The sequence below is a fragment of the Solanum stenotomum genome, chromosome 2 (genome assembly GCF_019186545.1).
Source record: "Solanum stenotomum isolate F172 chromosome 2, ASM1918654v1, whole genome shotgun sequence".
NCBI lineage: Eukaryota > Viridiplantae > Streptophyta > Magnoliopsida > Solanales > Solanaceae > Solanum > Solanum stenotomum.
In genome coordinates this window covers 17,711,435-17,732,434 of record NC_064283.1, presented here as the reverse complement: position 1 = coordinate 17,732,434, position 21,000 = coordinate 17,711,435, and the positions used below count along the sequence as shown (strand labels likewise).

General features: G+C 31.7%; 1 pseudogene; it reads left to right on the top strand.

The window, feature by feature from the left end:
- The first annotated feature begins 536 nt into the window (after positions 1 to 536).
- Positions 537 to 21,000, top strand: part of LOC125855771 (cycloartenol Synthase-like) — a 28,920-nt pseudogene continuing 8,456 nt past the window's right edge.

Here is a 21,000-nt window from a genome sequence, read left to right as displayed (position 1 = left end):
AAGAAAGATAACTTGTACAATTAAAAAAGTACACATTGAAAAGGTAAAAAGTAATAGCCATATCAAATCATCTCATTAATTTCGTTTGAATTTAATCTTAGTTCTATTTTTTTTTTTTTTAGTTTAATCCTACCTAAGAAATCAAAAAATGGGGCCCCCTAAATTTGGGGGCCTAAGGCCAAGGTCTTTTTTTCAAAGCTTACCAGCCGCCCCTGCTTTTGTTATACTTTAAGTAATTGCTTGGTTAGGAAAATATTACGGGAGAAAATATCTTAGTGAATAGAAAAAGTACACATATCTAGTCTAGTAATATATATGCATTGTGAGCTGCTTCATTAAAGCGCTAATTAAAAAAATTCAGTTAGAGAAAATGGTCCATGTTTGGCCGCGTAACTCAAATAGTCATACTTCAACATTAGAACATCACTCTCTACTTTAATACACTTTGCGTTTCACCATCTTTCCTTCTTACACCAATTGTTGAGTAAACCAAGACATTTTTCTTTCTCCGGTTAGAATAATTTTGTTTTAGAAGAATGTGGAAGTTGAAGGTTGGTGAAGGAGGTAGTCCATGGCTTCGAACGTTAAACAGACACATAGGGAGGCAGGTGTGGGATTTTGATCCAAATCTCGGGTCTCTGGAAGACCTGGCAGAGATAGAGAAGTTTCGCACAGAGTTTCACAACAATCGTTTTGAAACTAAACACAGTTCTGATCTTCTTATGCGTCACCAGGTGGAGTCATCACACTTAAGTTTGCCGCATGCTCTTGTCCTTTTCTTATTATTTCCTTCATTTTAATTATTTTTTACTTCATTTAAATATATTTAGTTTTCACAATTTTCCATCTGACATATGCAATATCATAAGATTAAATGATATTTTGATATACTATACATACAATACTTGAAAACTACGGCCAAAACCAACAGACTATGACGTTGTTTTGGTCAAAATCAATGAAAAAGTGACGCCATCGCTTTTGTCGAAAAGCGATGGACAACGTCTTTTTGGAATGACGAACTGCGTCGTTTTTGTTGTTATTTTTTTAAATCTTTGGAATAAGCGGCATACGACATCATTTTTTTTAAAAAAATGATAGACAAAATTAAAGGACATTGATCGTCACTTTTCTGCAATTTTTTGAGCAATTTATGCTCTGCCTATTTGCCCATAAATTACAATTTCATATATATTCAATGCATAATGCATAATTTCAAATTTAATTTCAATTGTGGTGTATTTAAAATAAGTTAATTTGAACAAATATCAAAATAAGTGAAGAAAATCAATTAAAACATAAAAAATTAAAACGTTAAAATTTAAAGGACACTTTAAAAAAAATATACACGTAATTTTTAAAAAAAAGTAATTAAAAGTGAAAAGATAAGAAATTAATCAAAGAGAAAAAAATAGAAAGTTTAAGTGAGGATGAAACTAAAATAAATATTTTACAAAGAAAAAAATGAAAAGAATAAAAAAAAAATATAAAAGTTTTAATGTTAATAATTATGTGTACTAACTAATTGTAAATAGACCAATTAAAAAAAGAATATGTTTTCAATTTTTTTGGTCTTCAATTGCTTTCAAGAGAGTATGCACACTCTCTCTGGCACATCAACTTTTGAGGTGTGTTTATTTCATTTTAAAATAGTTTAGGGGTAATAAGACCCTCTTTAAGTTTAGGTGTGTCACTGTGATTTCGGTCATAGTTTAGGGGTACTTATGAATTATCCTACATTCAATTCAACCCATTCATAACAAACCAAACAATAAACATAATATAATAAGAAACTTCATTAAATATTCATAAACACTAAATCATAATTTAAAGACTTATAAAGTCTTTAAAATTAGTCACAAAAAATCATATAAGTTCACTAAAGGGATGCTAAAGGGTGGAGTCTATGTATTTGGCTTCTTCATCATTTTTGGTGTCCTCGCTAGCAAAGGACCCTCTCGAAGAACGGGACGTACTATCACATTACCTTTTTCATTATTCCCCTTTTTTATTATTAATATTAATCAATGAACAATCCGATCCATCGATAACTTCCATTCCTCCCCAACACATATAACACAGAAGTACAAGATTCTACAAGCTTGACAAATTAAAGGTCTAGAAGTTCACTTGTGTCAATAACCCAAATGATCACTCTGGCACATGAAATTTCCCCTTATGAATGGTATCCAAATCGACTTCCAACATAAGACCTCAAATTCATGAAACAACTCTGATTTGAAAACAACGACTCACCTAGACCAAATTTTCCATTTCGAAACTGATGAAATTCCATTTTGAGACTCGAAACTCCGATTAACACCAAAAAACACTTTTGACCAATTTAAACCTTCCAAAACTCAAAATTTTCAAAAATCATAGCTTTTCAAAATATTCACAAAATCAACTTCACAAACTGATCAGAAATGATTCGAGGTGACTATCGGGAGGGGTAAAACAATAATTTTACAAAAAATCTAAAAATGATCTTCCTAATCATTACATTTCCACTTTAAATTCAAAATAAATCATAAACACTTTAAAATCAAAAGAAGTTACAAGTCTCATACAACAACAAAATTGTATTTCACATTTTTTTCAATACTAGTTATGAGGAACGTGCGTTGCACGTTTGTCTCCTACTATTTTATAAAATTTGTACAAATATAATTTTATGTTGATGGTTATTTATCGCATGATATATTTTTATAGATATGCCAAAACTTGCATTGATTAATATGTATATGTATAAAACTTACATTTGCATCCAAAAGAAAAATAGAGATTCGAAATATAGTCTTCTAGACTAAGACATATTCTAGTAAATATATAGATGTTTTCTCTATACAAACACAACCATTTATGTTAATATTATAATTTTATTTTTACTTATTTGTTTGACAACTAAGAGATACTAAAATATGTAAAATCAATTAAGATTATATAACACCAAATCTAATAATATGAATATTAGCTTTAAATTTAAGAATAAAAATATACAACATTATGGGGTATTATTTTCTATAAATATTATAATAACAAGAGTATATCATCATTTTTATTTTTATCTTACTGTCTACTTTCATTTTCTTTTTCATCTCTTACTACGTATATATATGGATACTTCCCACTTTGTGCCTACATTCATTCAGATTCTTCAATTTCCAAGTTTATGGAAAATTACCCCTAAATCATTTTTAAACTAAAACTCTTAGTATTTTAATTTTTAATATAAATTTAAAAGGTTCCAATACAAAGGGAAATGAAATAAGAAGAAAATTATATTGACACAAGAGTTCACGTAGCTTTAGATCAAAATTATTGTAGAACTCATGATCCTTATTTTCTTTCTTCTTTTTATTTCACCCCACGATCGATAAGCTTCCACTGAAATTACAAAATGATCTTGTATTGTTAATGCCTTGGTATGTGACATCATTACATTATACTTATTTCTATAAAATTCAGACTATGAAGAATTTGGACTTAAAATTTAAAATATGAGATGGTGAATGCATATGACGTGTCTGTTTGTACATAATATTTTCAAAATTTAAGAAAAGAACCCTTTTACTTTTTTTGTTATGAAGTTATAACTAAGAATTTTTGAAGATTTCGAATGACATGTGTAATTAAAGAACAAAAAGAATCTAATGATGTAACGGAAGAAAAAAAAGAGTGTTAATAATTTAGTGACTTAACTTTTTTTTTCAATACCATAAATGTATTAAAAAGAAATTAAATAGAAGAAAATGTCACTTAACTTTTATAAAGCCCTTTGTAATCTAACTTTCAACTATAAGGCTATCGTATTACACGTGCAATACACTAATTTTTTACTGACATCCCCTCAAAATTTGACTCGTCGTTTATTATATGACATGACCATTTATGATGAGAAACAACATCATCTTTATTCTTACCCTATTCATGAATCCTCAAATGAAGTTCAGCTGCAACAATCAATAAATGAACACCTTATATATATTTGGAAATACATACAAATTTAGCATCATATATGTTGCTTATTTCTAAGTTATAGAATGAATAATGTCGGGATAAGACATAAGTACTCCCCTAGACTAGGGCCGAAATCCCAGAGACACATTTAAACTTAACTAAGGTCCTATTATCCCTTAAAATTTATTTTTTTCGTATTTTGTGCACCTTTGTGCTGACGTTGCTCCTTCCACCCAAGTTGGTTGTGTTTGTATACACTTGCCCGCCACGTGTGTAAATATTTTTTTAAAAAAAATTCTTAATCTTTTTTTTTTAAAAAATTATTCTTATTTTCTTTATCTTGTATTTAAACTAAGTTAATACACATTTTTTACCTTGTATCAAAACTTTTTTTTACCTACATTCATTGTTTTTTATTTTATTTTTCTATTGATTTTATTTTCTGTCTTTCATTTTGATTTGATTTGAAATTTAATTCCAAATGTATTGTATTTAAAATAAGTTAATTTTGAACGGATATCAAAATAAGTGATGAAAATCAAATAAAACATAAAAAAAATCATAACGTTAAAATTAAAGTACACTTATAAATTATTTTTAAAAAAAACAATACACACAATTTTTTAAAAATAATTAAAAGTGAAAATATAATAAATTAACTAAAAAAAAAGTTTAAAGTGAAAAGAAATTAAAATAAATATTTTACAAAGAAAGAAAATAAAATAATTAAATATATATAATTTTTAAATATCAATAAATATGTGTTATAACTAATTATAAAGTTACCAATAAAAAAATGACATGTATCCAATTGTGCACTCATCACTTGCCTTCAAGAGAGTGTGCACACTCTATGTCATGTCAGCGTTTGTGGTGTATTTATTCCATTTTAAATTAGTTTAGGGGAGTAAGTGGATCCTAGTTAAGTGTAGGTGTGTCTCTGCGATTTCGGTCATAGTCTAAGGAGGTACTTGTGTCTTATCCCAATAATATCAAATACTCTGTGTAGATAAAGTTATACCTTTCAATATTATGAATTACCAAATATAAGGAAATACTATTAATCATAAAATACCATACACAAAAAAATAAGCTATTACAATTATATTGATGTAGAATAAACACAAACTCACTTTCTTGAAGCTTGTTATAAGATTATAGGAATTCACTCTCATGTTTGATCTCAGTTATACATCCTTGACTAAAATTTCATTGCTGCAACGGTAAATAGTGTCCAAAAAGTTGAACATTCAAATACTGTTTAAATAACTATCAAAGGAAAATCAACTAAAAAAAATAAAATAATATTTTCTAATATAATTGAGGATCTAATAATTCGAAAAATGAAAAACACATGAACCATAGAAAATGTGGATAGGTATGAAATATATATAGCAAGAGGAGGCATTTTGACTTAATAGACAAATAAATAAAGAAAAGATCTATTGAATAGATAAGATGAATATGAACATTTCAAATTTTATTTTTCCAACCTTCGAGATTCTCAGTAAACGTAATTAATTCGTTAATATGTGGTCACTTCCCATTTAATTGATTATTGTCATTTATTTGATGGTAAATTTATTATTTGGTACAAAATATTATAGAATCGGTATTTAGGTTAGGGGAGTAACGTTGATTAATTTAATGTACAATTTTGTACTTATTTTATTTTAAACTTATGTTTTCCTACTTTTAATATTAGTAAAGTAATCTCATTATTATTACTATTATTATTATATGAGCAAATTTTGACTTAACACCTTCCCACTTTTAGCATTTAGCAAATTATGATATGATTACTATTTAGCATTTTATTATTATAACATTTTATTTAGTGTTAGGGGTAAATGGTAATCCAACTTTGTAGTTTGGAGCATCCCACTTTTAATATAATTCCATACGTCAATAATTAAAAACTCTTATAAAGTTAAATAAATATTATATTTTAATGTAATACCAACTTAACCTTCAATTTATCTTACTATTTGTTTCCCTTAAAATAAGGTTGAAATTATAACATTATAATATTTGATCTATCCTATGCACAACTTTAAAGTAATGAACCAAACCTTGCATGTATAATTTATAAAAAAAATCACAAAAATGTTGAATCAAATGAATTTGGTTCATGTAAATATAAGGTAATCAAACTTAGTCATTGTAGGACAATGTAGAAGTCATACTTGATATTTCTAACTTTATGAATTCTTCTTCCTCCAAATTCTTTTAGGTATTTCTAATTAAATAAAGTGAAGATGTCAAACTTGCTATACGCTTTATTGTTACTCTCATATCATAAATTAATTTAGTTGGTTTATAAAAAAAATCAACACCAGCTTTAAGAATTAAATGCAAAGAATATCGTTATTAATTTTAAAAGCAAAACAATCATTTAGATGAATAAAATAAAATAGTTCAGAGTATTAGACAATTTTTTTTTAAATGGTTCAATTAGTATGCATTAAGTAAAAAAGGTTTATTTTAATTCACCAAATAATTTCATAGCATTAAAAGAGATTATTTAGTTGTTTGTACCTAGAACTTCATCCTAAATTTTTCTGTTTTTATCTCTTTTATCTTCATCTGAATTCATGAATATAGACACCTCAACTATTGATTAGTTTAAGCAAAAGCAAAATAAAATTAAAAAACAAAATCATCTCTTGTGTCCATTTGTATTTCCAAAACATTATAGTTGTGAACATAATAAGTACAATTATTAGTAATTAGTTGAGAATATCAAAATTACTCCAAGCCAAATAGCACCGGATACACTGCAAAACAATACGTATAGTGATTTTATATTTCTACACAAAATAGTAACAAGAAATCCAGAAAGAGAAACAATCATAAATAAAGAAATAGAATTGAAACAATTCTTTGTAATTTGATAAAAATCTTACAAACAAACAATAGAAGATGGAGAAAGAAGAAATTTTTACCATAGGGGTAGGTAGAAATGCTATTGGAAGAATTCAAGATGACAAATTTGTATTTGGTAGTGGTATATATTGATTTAGCTACAACTTTTCATATTCTTTAATGTAAGATTTAAAGGGGAAAAACCTTGATTTATGTACTTATATAGAATTCTAGAAATCCTAATTGACTCTTGTTCTTCCACATTCTCTTTCTAATAAATAACTTACAATTCAAAATATAATTAAAATAATATTATTTAATTAATTAGATGTTTAATTTAGTCTAGGGGTAAAATGATAATCGAACATTTCATCTTTGGAGCATCCCACTTTTAGTAAGATTTGATAATGTGACTTGTCATGGAAGTTTTCATTTCTCTATTTTTCATTCGAAGAATGAAATTTATCTTACTCAAATATTATATGTCAAAACAATTACTCGACGTGTTTTTATAATTTTTTTGATAACACTCATATTAGAGCAAAACATAATCAAATTATATGTAGACAAAACATGTAACACCCCGTATCCAAAACGGACCAAAAATGCAGATTTTGAGAAGTTGCAGNGGTGAACTCCTTATAAGGCTTGGGCAATCCTCCTCTCTTTGAGCTAGCTTTTGGGGTGTGAGTTAGGTCTAAGACCTAATTTAACAATTTATTCCAAAACTAATATATACACATATAATACTCTCTTTTTTATAACATTCTCAAAAATGCAGAAATCACATTAAAGGCAAACTCCGACATAATGTCATCTAATTTAAACAACTCAGAATTACTTGAAGAATCCAAAATAGTCCACCAATAAGAACATCTTCTTTCAACATAAAATTATCTATTTTATAGTGAATAAGTTAAAGAATTAAGGATATTTTTCTTGGTCTCAATTCTCTGTCATTAAATACACCAACCTTTAATTATAAAGAGTTTTGGATCCGGCTTCCCTCCATTACCCCTTTCCTTCATTTCGTCAAGTGCACCTCTAGATAAGAGACACATGTCTTATTTAAAGTTTAAATGTCAAGATTATATTATATTAACAAATATCATAACCATAGTTAAGTCAACTAATTTTAAAAAATTACTCTCTAAATTTGGTAAAAATTACAATATATTTCATACAAAATTTAATATTTATGAATAGCATTAATTTCATCTTATATTTTTATATTTAAATATTAAAATTGTAGAACATGAAACATTTATATTTAATGTGATAAATAGTAATCTTCAAAAATATTTGTATTTAAAACACTATTTTCTTTTATTTCACAAAAATAAGAATATAAACGAATATTTAAAAAAAACGTATATTTTCCCCTTCAAACGTACAATAACCACATTTTCTCCTTGGAATGATTTTGATATCGTTTATTCTAAAAGCCTTTTGTCTTTTTATTTTTTATTTTTGTTTCGTGTTCTTTTATTTTATGGTTTTTTTTTCAACATTGATAATTCTTCACTTTTTTTTCTTCGTTGCTCAACGTAGTATAATATTTCAAGAATAAAGTTTACTAGTACAGAAAATTATTTAGTTGATTCTCACATTAAATATAATAAACTTTAATATTTAAATATAAAATATAAGATGAAATTAATGATATTAATAAATATAAAATTTTGTAGGGAATATGCTTGTAATTTTTTATCAAATTTAGAGAGTAATTTTCTGAAATTAGTTGACTTAACTATGTTTATGATATTTGTTAATATAATATAATCTTAACCTTTAAACTTTAAATAAGACACGTGTCTCTTATTTAGGGGTGCACTTGACGAAATAGAGGGAAAGGGTAATGGAGGGGAGCCTGATCCAAGAGTTTTGGGCTAACTATAGCCCAAATATAGAATACATCGTTATTTTATCTTAATAAACAAAAAACATCCTTATACTATTTAAAAAATTGCAAGATCCATCCTTCTATTAATTAATTGCACTAAGAAACTAACGACACCAACCAACCAACCAAAAAAAAAAATGTGCCAGATGTGTGACTTTTCCCACCCGAGTCCTGATTGTCTTCCACCTCCAGGATCCAGCAAGCAAGAGGCTTCAAAAACTTAGCTTTTTAGTTCTAAAATAGCCTAAAGTGTTTTTGACGAAATTTTCAATCAGATGCTGTCATTTAAAAATTTCCTTTGATTTATGTTTTCGTCATTTTTGTCATTATTCTGAAAGACATTATAGTTTCCTAAGAACACTTAGAAATAACTACTAAGATTTAAATATTATATTGACTCTAATTTCTGAATTCACCTCTCTAAATATATAATTTCCTATTTAAAGTTAAGAGAAAGTTGACTTTCTGGGAGTGGTGCGTAAACCTGGACTAACAACACTTATCATTCTATGGTATTGGGGTGAATTTGATATTCTTTGTTGTTCTGATTAAAAGAAACTGTAAGATTTGAAGCCTTATTTAAGGGTAAAGCTACGTGCTTGGCATATTTGTTTTTGTGCCGTGAGATTTTTAACAGAGATGGATGGAAGGAGGTTCTAAAAAGTACAAGGATGTTTTTTGTTCACTGAAATAATATACCTTATATTTAGGCCATAGTTTAGGGATGAATTTAGCCCAAGTACAAAAATATTTTTTCTTATCTATAATTGTAAAAAATGTGAGCTAATGAGCTCATCAGTTCATTGATGAATCTGGACAGAAAACTGAATGTAGAAGAAAGGAGATAATTTTATTGATGTTTAACTGCAACAACATACAAATTGTGACTCTCAACTTGTGCTCTATAGCTAGGAATTGAGATAACAAACTAACTAATTATTGACAACTCATAGTTGAGCAACAGACTCATCAACTAACTAATCCGTTAACATGTAAACAGTGTTAACTAACTAATGAACAGTGTTAACTAGTTAACTAACTAATGAACTAATTTGTATTTGAACACACCCCTTAAGCTAAAGGGTGCATGACATTAAGCACACCAAGCTTGATGAGAAGATGCAAATGTTGAGATTGAGTTAATCCTTTGGTCAATAGGTCTGCAACTTGATGTTGAGTAGGAGCATGTACAGTGTCTATCACCCCTGCTTTGATCTTGTCTCTGATAAAATGGCAGTCAATTTCAATATGCTTAGTCCTTTCATGGAAAACTGGATTAGCGACAAGTTGAATGACTGACTTACTGTCACTAAAAAGAGTCACATGCACCTGAATAGGAACTCATGACACAGTAAATAACCCCAACAACCAGGTGATCTCAGATACAACTAAAGCCATGCTCCTGTATTCGGCCTCAACTGAGCTCCTAGAGATAGTATGTTGTTTCTTAGATTTCCAGGACACCAAGGAATCACCAAACTTCACCACATAACCTGTAGTAGACCTTCGAGTATTTGGACAACTTGCCCAATCAGAGTCACACCAACAAGTTAACATAGTGGCAGGTTTAGCTTGCAACCAAACACCTTGGCCTACTGTGCCCTTCAAGTATCTTACTACTTTTGTAGCTGCTTCCCAATGTGACCTTTTAGGAGACTGCATGAACTGACTGAGAGTTTGTACTGCATAACTAATGTTAGGTCTAGTGATATTAGCATAAAGAAGCTTACTAACTAATCTCTGATAAGCTGTAATGTCATAAATGATCTCATATCCAGTAACCCCATTCACCAAATCATAGTCCACTGAGGTGAGTCTTAGGTTTGATTCAAGAGGATTGAGAGTAGGTTTAGCACCAGTGAGCCCTGCATCAACAATAAGTTCTAAAACATACTTCCTTTGATTTAAAACAAATCCCTTAGAGGATCTTAACACTTCAATTCCCAAAAAATATCTGAGCTCCCCTAGATTTTTTAACTTGAATTGTTGATGTAGATTCTTCTTAGCTTCTGTGATCAGCTAAGCATTGTTGCCTGTGATTAATAAATCATCAACATAAACTAGGACAATGACAAGTCCTTCATTTTTCTTGAGAGTAAAAAGAGAATAATTATGTGCACTCTGATTGAAACCAGCAGACAACAAGGCAGTAGTAAGTTTTAAGTTCCATTGTCTATAGGCTTGTTTAAGCCCATATAATGACTTACGTAACTTGCAAACTTTTGTCTCCTCTGGCTTTCTGAAACCTTCAGGCATCTCCATATATACCTCATCATCTATATCACCTTGGAGAAATGCATTGTAGACATCCATTTGATAGAGATTCCAACCCTTAGACACTGCTAGAGCAATCACACATCTAACTGTTACCATCTTTGCAACTGGGGAAAAAGTATCATGATAGTCCAATCTTTCTTGCTGACTATATCCTTTAGCAACCAGCCTGGCCTTAAACCTTTCCATCTCACCATTTGCTCTATATTTTACCTTATACACCCATTTAAATCCCACTGTATGCATCCCTGGTGGTAAATCAACTACCATCCAAGTTTTGTTATCTTCAAGAGTCTGTATCTCTTGCTTCGTGGCATGTATCCATCTATCATCTTTGACTGCTTTTCTGAAGTGTTTGGGCTCCACAGAATCAGACACTTTACTTAGATTGCCTCTATAAGATGGTGTTAAGCTGTCATAACATAGAGAATTAATCAAAGGATGCCTAGTACTACTTTGCTTCTTGCCAACAGTAGGATAATCTTTCATTCAAGTAGGCTTTTTAGTGCTTCTTCTGGTCCTTCTCATGGGAGGATCTGTAGGCATAACAGGATTCTGATAAGAAACAACTTGTAATGGAGAATTCTCACAAGTGAATTCTTCTGAAATTTCACTATCATGTTGAACATCCTCACTATCCAACACAACGCTGTCTTCAATATGAGGATCCCTAGCAGTATCAGTGTGAGTAACTCCATCATTTAGATTGAAACAATTATCCAACTCTAAAGGAGAGTCAGAAACAGTGAATGGTGGCTGTGTCTGTGGCATCACTTGTGCAAAAGGGAAAACATCTTTCTGAAAAATCACATCTCTATGTACAGAGATTTTATTGTATTTAATGTCCAGCAATATATATCCCTTTTGAAGCTCTGAATATCCTATGAGAATAGCAGGGACAACCCTTTCTGCAAACTTATCACCTTTTGCCAATACTAAGGCATGACAAAGACATCCCAATGTCCTTAAATGAGAGACAAAAGGTTGTTTGGCATAAAACATTTCATAAGGACTTTTGTTCTCAATGGCAGATGAAGGTAACTTGTTCATTAAGTAGACAGCAGCCTTAATACAGTAGCCCCAAAATCTAATAGGCAAATGTGATTGCAATTTGATAGCTCTAGCAATGTTGAGAATGTGTCTTTGTTTCCTCTTTACCACACCATTTTGTTGAGGTGTATGAGGACAACTACTTTGGTGTAGAATGCCTAGCTCCTGAAATAACTTTGTGCTCTGAGAGTTAAAGAACTCAGTACCATTATCAGACCTCACAACTTTAACATGAGAATTAAATTGAGTCTTGACCATTAATAGGAAAGTTTTGATGGCAACAATGGTTTCAAATTTCAATTGCAGCAGGTAGGTCCATACAAACCTATTATAGTCATATACAATTGTTAGAAAATAGTGTTCTTATCCATAGTAGGGGTCTTATAGGGACCCCAAACATCCATATGAACAACATCAAAACTTACAGATGCTCTAGAGCTGCTGATAGGGAATGCAAGTCTAGTTTGCTTAGCTAATGGACAAATTGAACATTTAGAAGGACTTCACTGTCTTTATTGTTATGAACTAACTTTAAAATCTTCAGGACTTGAACAGAAGGATCTCCAAGCCTCCTATGCCACAGATCAACATCTTTGACTATTGCTCTTGTAGTAGTCACTTTCTTCTGACATGTAACTTCTTGCTTGTGTGGTGGTGGAATTTTACCTTTGAACATGTATAAACCTCCATCTTCTTTACCAATACCCTTCACCTTGCCACTGAAGAGGTCCTGAAATACACAAAAATCAGGATAGAATGATACAAAACAAGACAATTCCCTTGTGATTTTTGAAACTGATAATAGGCTGAATTTGAAGTTTGGAACATGTAGAACATTCTTCACTGTCTTGTTATCAAACACAGATGCCTCACCAATGTGACTAATGTCTAACTTGTCTCCTGTAGGCAAGTGTACCTGGTTCTTCTGTGATTTAGCTAACACCTGACTTTTTATGAGTGAATGATTGTCTGCTATAATGTGATGAGTTGCACCAGAGTCTATGATCCAATCCTGAGTGAAATTATTTGACATTAAACAAGTAGTTATACCTACCATGTTGATCTGCTTAGAGTTTTGTCCTTCTTTGTTTAACATGTTTAGTATCTGCTTGTATTCATGATCTGTGAATGCATGACCTTTTGCAAAGAAAGCCCTACTCTCATCTTGATTAATGAAAGTTCCTTGAGAGTAATCACAATGGCTATCAGATGCATTGTTTGTTGAGTTCTGTCCTCCATAGTCATTAGAGTTTCCTGCATTTCTCAAATTCACATTGTTAGTAGAGGACTGTCTACCATAACTACCTCCATTGGTAGAGTTTGATGCACTGCGTGTGTTGCCATTTCCATAGCCTGATCCAGACTTTCTCCTTTGCTTCCAATCCTCTGGGTAACCAATCAACTTGTAGCAATTCTTCTTAGTGTGACCAGTGAAATGACAAAAGTCACATCTCTTCCCTTTGTAATACTCTTTTCCTTGATTTTTGTTCACATTAAGTGCTATTGATTCTGGTTTCTCTACTACATTAATAACAACTGATGAATGCTGAATTTCATCTTCAATAACCATAGCATAAGCCTGATTAATGGAAGGTGTAGTTTACTTCAACAAGATCTATCTCCTAACTTGATCATAAGAGTCATTTAAACCACTTAAAAATTGAATTAACCTCTGTTGCTACAGATGATCAACATAATCTTTCGATTGAGGACATGTACAACAAGGATTTGGTATCACAACATCATATTCACTCCATAATGTTTTCAATTTAGTGAAATAATGTGATACAAAATCTGTACCTTGTGTGAGTGTGGTGAGTTTCCTATGCAGCCGATAGATTCTCATTCTGTTCACTTTGTCAAATCGCTCTTTCAAATCTGCCCAAACTGAAAATGCAGTAGTTGCATACACGATTTCACTGAGTAGATCATCATTAACAGTGTTCATAAGCCAGGACAATACAATCGCATTACATGTTTCCCATTGTTCATGAAGCTCATCAGTGTACAATCCTCTAGTACAAGCTCCAGTCACAAAACCAAACTTTCTCTTCCCTAGAAGTGCAATCCTTATCGACCTGCTCCAGATCCCATAGTTCTCTGATCCAGTCAATTTTATGGGAATTAATACAGCTCCTGAAGCGTCTGATGGTCCGATGTAAAGAGGATCACTTTGATCGATTTTAAGCACCATTGATGAATGCTCAAAAGAAAAAATTATTGAAGGAGAAGACTTTGCTCTCGTCTAAGACTTTGCTCATGCACAACCATCATCGATTCCTCAGTGCTCTGATACCATGTGAAAACTGTGAGCTAATGAGCTCATCAGTTCATTGATGAATCTAGATAGAAAACTGAATGTAGAAGAAATGAGAGAATTTTATTGATGTTTAACTGCAATAGCATACAAAGTGTGACTCTCAACTTGTGCTTTTATAGCTAGGAATTGAGATAACAAACAAACTAATTATTGATAGCTCATAGTTGAACAACAGACTCATCAACTAACTAATCCGTTAACATGTAAACATTGTTAACAAACTAATGAACAATGTTAACTAGTTAACTAACTAATGAACTAATTTGTATTTGAACAATAATATAATACTTTTCATTGTTATCATCTTTACCACACAAAGAAAAACATCGTTTATATAGATGTAGGATATCTTTGACAGGTAAATGTCAAGAAAGTGGATAGTAATTTAAGATGTAATGAAGTAATCTGTAGAAAATTATGTGAAAAACATGTAATAGTTGTTGTATGAGCTAAAAAAATAATGACATTACTTTCCCACTTTATATCCACTAGTACATGATGCACTTCAATATTAAAATAGACACTTGGAAACATGACATTTATAGATTCTTTTAGTAAGTGTTCTAGGAGAAGCATAGTAGTTTGTTCATTGTTCTCACATTCTTGTCTGTTTTATTTTCTGAATTTCAGTTTTCAAAGAAGAACCCCCTTGGTACAAATGTGCCCCAAGTTCAACTCAAAGGCATTGAAGATATAACAGAAGATAATGTAGCTACCACCTTAGGAAGAGCCATAAAATTTTATTCTACTCTACAAGCTCATGATAGTCATTGGGTAGGAGATTGTGGAGGACCAATGTGTCAAATGCCTGGTTTGGTAATATTCTTTTCTTGCGTAGTCTTTATTAGATATGTGGTTGGTCAATATTATTATACACTTCACTTTATTCATTCCTTTAATGGTATAGGTTTTTGTTTTATCTATTACTGGGGCACTGAATGCAGTGTTATCCAAAGAGCATATACGAGAGATATGCCGTTATATCTACAATCATCAGGCATGTACATTACATTTCATCTTATTCTATTATATTAATTGAATACTTCTGTAGTTGAAACTTTCTTTACCGTTTATTCTAAACATTAAATGACAGAACTGTGATGGTGGGTGGGGTTTGCATATTGAAAGTCACAGTACCATGTTTGGTTCTGTTATGAGCTATGTAACTCTGAGGTTGCTTGGTGAGGGAGCTAATGGTGGAGAAGGGGCAATGGAGAAGGGCCGCAAATGGATTTTGGACCATGGTAGTGCCACTGCAATAGCCTCATGGGGGAAAATGTGGCTCTCAGTTCAGTAAATTTAACTTTTACTTGCTCTTTCTTACATCTTTGCAGTCTTGATTATCATTAATTTTCTTTTTCTACTGATTCATTAGGTGCTTGGAGTATTTGATTGGTCTAGGAACAATCCACTTCTTCCAGAGATATGGCTTCTTCCTTATTTCCTTCCATTTCATCCAGGTTAGTATGTGGTTTTATTTGTGCATTACTTGACGATAATATACTTAAAAGGAGGATCTAAAGTATCTTTTGTGTCTGGCAAAATATGAAATACAAGGCTTGATTTTCTTCATATATTCTTCATGAAAATGAAGTAATTTATTTTGTTCACTCTTTTAGGAAGGATGTGGAGTCATTGTCGGATGGTTTATCTACCAATGTCCTACTTATACGGTAAAAAGTTTGTTGGACCAATCACACCAATAGTTTCGTCTCTGAGAAATGAGCTCTTCACAGTCCCTTATGATGAAATAAATTGGAATAAAGCACACAATGAATGTGCAAAGGTTAGTTTGAACAGTAACTACTGCAATTCTAAGTCACATATTTGTGTTTCTACTCCCTTATACATAATATTTTCACAGGAAGACCTCTACTACCCTCATCNTGGCGCCAGGGTCACCTGCCCCATCCAGTTGTCGTCGGTTGCCCCATTTGAGTTCATTTAAAGTGCGCATTCACTCCTTTTCGATTCTAACTACTCTAAGTTACTTCTAAACACCTACAAAGTCATTCCTAACATGATCAAAATCTTGAATTCATAATTCAAATTCAAGGTAGAGTTGAGAGTTATGTTTTGAGAATTCTTTCAAATATTCTAAGGAAATCCCTTTGAGTCTTTGTGAGGAGTCGTCTACAATTTCTAGTAACTTGTTTCAAGACTCGAGCAAGTGAGTAAGAAAATGAGAAGTGTCGTAAACATGAGATCATTACCCTTGAATCCATAATCCAATTCAAGGTGAGTTAGGATCGAAGTCAAGTGAAGTTAGATTCCAATTCAAGTGAAGTTAGATTCCATCAAGTGAAGTTAGATTCCAATTCAAGTGAAGTTAGATTCCAACTCAAGTGAAGTTAGTTTCCAAGTCAAGTGAAGTTAGTTTCCAAGTCAAGTGAAGTTAGAAGTTAAGCTTAGAAGTTAAGTAAGTCAAAGCAAGTCTTCAAACTTTTCAAGAGTCTTCGTTGAACGTTTTAACTTCATTCTAAGGCTCAAGTTCCAAGTTAGTATAGAGTTCCAAGTTAAGTATAGAGTTTCAAGTCGAGTGAAAAGTATTGAGTTTCAAGTCAAGTCAAAAGTTAAGAGTTTCATGTTAAGTTAAGAGTTTCACATCAAGCCAAGAGTTCAAGTAAAGTAAAGAGTTTCAAGTAAAGTAAAGAGTAAAAAGTTGAGTTCATTTTCTCGAAGTTATTAGGGAACTATGTATTCCCAAAGAAGTTTTAAAGAAATGTCTTTACANGTCTTACGCTTTCAAAGAGTTGTTTAGCTTTTCAGAAAACATATAGAATTTTTTCTTCTTTTAATTTTATTTTATATAATATCTGCCTAAGATTAGTTTAAATGGAGTAACATGGTCAACGAAGATCCATAAAATTGATCATATATAACTTTCATCTCTAGTCTTATCTTCTAAGTTAGAGATAGAGCTACATCTTATATTCTTCCCTTTCCTTTTTGCGTAAATTGAATATCCCTCATGTATAGGTTTTAAATATGCTTTGTTGCTGGGCTGAAGATCCTAATTCGGAAGCTTTTAAGTTACATCTTCCACGATTATATGATTATCTATGGATTGCTGAAGATGGAATGAAAATGCAGGTCTAGTAACTTCATTTCATAATATTCATGTCTTTAACTTCTAATTTGTTGTTCTCCAAAAGTAGTACTGTTCTGCATTGTAAGAATTTCATCAATTCCCACTAAAATTACTCTGATATTAATTGTTTAACATTTTTTGCCTTTTTTAATTTCTAGTAGGCTAAAGATGATGTGAATGCCAAATTTCAGGGATCAAATGGAAGTCAATCATGGGATACTTCTTTTGCTATTCAAGCAAGCATTTCAACAAACCTCGTTGAAGAATATGGTCCAACCTTGAGAAAAGCACATAAGTTCATGAAAGACTCACAAGTAATGCCTTTGTTATTTAGCATATATATATGTGTCACTTTTTCCTTATTTATCTTCATTTTCATCTCCAGTGTTGGGTTTATTAATTGCTAGATTCTTTCTTTTGCATAAAGGTGTTAGATGATTGCCTAGGCAATCTTGATTTCTGGTATCGTCATATTTCAAAAGGGGCTTGGCCTTTCTCTACTGCTGATCATGGTTGGATTATTTCAGATTGTACTGCGGAGGGACTTAAAGTAGGCACTTTTGTGAAACCTTTATGACTCATTGAGACATTATCATTTGTAGTAATCTAATCTCCCTATGCCATGTCTATCAGGCATGACTTTTACTTTCTAAACTACCTTTGGAAATCGTTGGTGAACCATTGAAGGCAAATAGTATGTATGATGCTGTAAATGTTATGCTGTCTTTACAGGTAAAAGCAGTTTTTCTCGTAATCGGAAATGTATTTTTTTTCCTCATTAGATCAACCTTTTGATTAGGGGTTGGCATCAGTCGGCTTGGTTTAGTTTCGCCAAAAGTCCCATTAAGCTTTTTGGTTTTCTATTTGTCGATTTTGCTAACTGAAATGGAGCCACTTTCATGGGTGTATAAGCTAATATGTAAGCAGAGGAAAATTATTTAACATAATAATGCATGATTGTATAAGCTAAAATGTAAGCAGAGGAAAATGATAATTCGTTGCGCTAAGGCTATGCTATGGGTTACTGGGTGAGGGACTGAGGGGCTTAAAATCTTTTTTAAAAACTTTGGTTCTTTGGTTAATCGAGAAACTGCACCCTTGAAACTGAACACCGAACTGAAGAACCAAGGTTATAAAGATATCAACTGTGAAATTGAAAATTTCAGTTATGTCGATTTTTGTTCATTCTCTTTTGCTTTATGCCCACCCGTACTTTTGATGATTCTTGCAATTGGATTCTTGATAGTTACATCAATTGCATTTGGTTTTTCTAATTCTCATGAAACTACATATTTCATTGAATTATTAATGAAGTCTTTTTCTATGATCTAATCTGCAGAATCCTGACGGTGGCATTGGGACATATGAACTGTCAAGGTCATATCCATGGTTGGAGGTATTCAGTTTGGCAAATAACATTAGTTCCATGTCAATTATTTTTGCTTTTACATCATGATAATACTGAAAAGAATAAAGGGAGCAAATAAGATACTCCTATTGGACAAAATGATAATCACACCTAGGATAATGTCCAAACTAAATAGCAATAGGANTAGGCTCGGGGCGTGACAATAGTAACAACGACACCAAATATTAAAATGGGTAAATATGAAAACCGAATAAGTAAAGCAATAATATTGATGAAAAACTTGGTAGTGTCAAAATACTACTACTCAACACTTTTTTATTTCATGCAACTCAAAATAATTTTAATTCCACATTATTTTCTCACAAACTAAGAAATAGTTTGTGGATTTCTCTCTCTACTCTCTATTGCTTCTCTATTTTGGTGTGTCCTTATAAATAGAGCACTTAGTCCTTATAAATGAAAATAAGTGTTCTATTTATAAGAAAAATTATGCCCATTTGATGTCACTAATGACATCAATGGAAACTAACAATTCAAACTTGTGGGTAAATAACTTTTATGCTTTTTGACATTGTTGCAATTTTGCAGCAATGGAAGACTACTGTTGTTTGCCTAATGCATCAAATGATGACTTCAAAATATATATATGGACCCCACAAATCTCTATCTTAATTTTGATTTTTCTTCTTTATTCCAATGCTTGATCTCAATCTCTGAAAATCTTCAAACTTAAGACGCTTTGTAAAGATATCCACAACTTGATCATTAGATTTCACATACTTGAGTTCTACCTCTTTCTTGGCAATGCATTATCGGATAAAGTGATACCTTGTGTCTATGTGCTTGCTCCCATCATGATACACTGGATTCTTTGCAAGTGCTTGCGCAGATTTGTTATCTACACAAATCATTGTGGCATCAATTTGCGGCAAATTGAGTTCCTTCAACAATCTCCTCAACCAAATAACATGACACGTACATGATGTCGCTGCCACATATTTAGCTTCACAAGTCAAGAGAGTAACAATTGATTGTTTCTTTGAACTCCAAGAAATAACACTATCACCCAAGAAAAACACAAAATCAGATGTGCTTTTTCTATCATCAACATCTCTTGCATAATAACTATCACAATATCCCACAAGATTAAAATCATCATCAGAAGAATAAAATAGTCCAAGGTCGATCATACCTTTTAGGTAATGAATAATTCTTTTAGCGACCTTCAAGTGAGTAGAGGTAGGAGCTTCCATGAAGCGACTTACTACTCCAACCACAAAGAGTATATTTGGTCTTGTGCATGTCAAGTACCTTAGACTTCCTACGAGACTTTTGAACAGAGTGGAGTCCACCTTTTCTCTATCATCAAACTTTGAGAATTTTGTTAAACTTTCCATTGGGGTGTTCACAGGGTTGCAATCAAATATGTTGAACTTCTTTGAAATCTCTTTTGTATAGCTTTCTTGAGATATGAAGACGCCTTCCTCTATTTGCTTCACTTCTAGGCCCAAGTAATATGACATGAGCCCTATGTCCGTCATCTCAAACTCAAGGGACATAGCTTTCTTGAAAGCTTCAAATAAAACTGGGTTGTTACCCATTAGAATGAGATCATCAACATAAAGACAAACAAGCAAAATATCTCCATTAGTATGAACTTTAATGTAAAGAGCGTATTCATGGAGACAACGAGTAAATCCAATGTCTTGAAAGTATTTGTCAATGCGACTATTCCAAGCTCGTGGAGCTTGCTTCAACCCATATAAGTCTTTCTTCAACCTCAACACCTTATCTTCATGATTTTTAACCACAAAGCCCAATGGTTGCTCAACATAGACTTCTTCTTCAAGATGTCCATTCAAAAATGTTGATTTAACATATAGTTGATGGATTTTCCACTTCATTTGTGCCTCCAAAGAGATCAATAGACGGATCATCTCCATGCGGGCAACAGGTGCATAGACTTCCTCATAGTCGATGCCATGCCTTTGTTTATAGCTTTTAGTCACAAGTCTTGCCTTGTATCTCTCTACCTTTCCATGGGCATTTTTTTTCGCCTTGTATACCCATTTGAATCCAATTGCTCGATGATCCTTGGGAAGAGTTGTTAACTCCCAAGTGTTGTTCTTCTCTATTGACTGAATCTCCTCTTTCATGGCTTGTCTCCA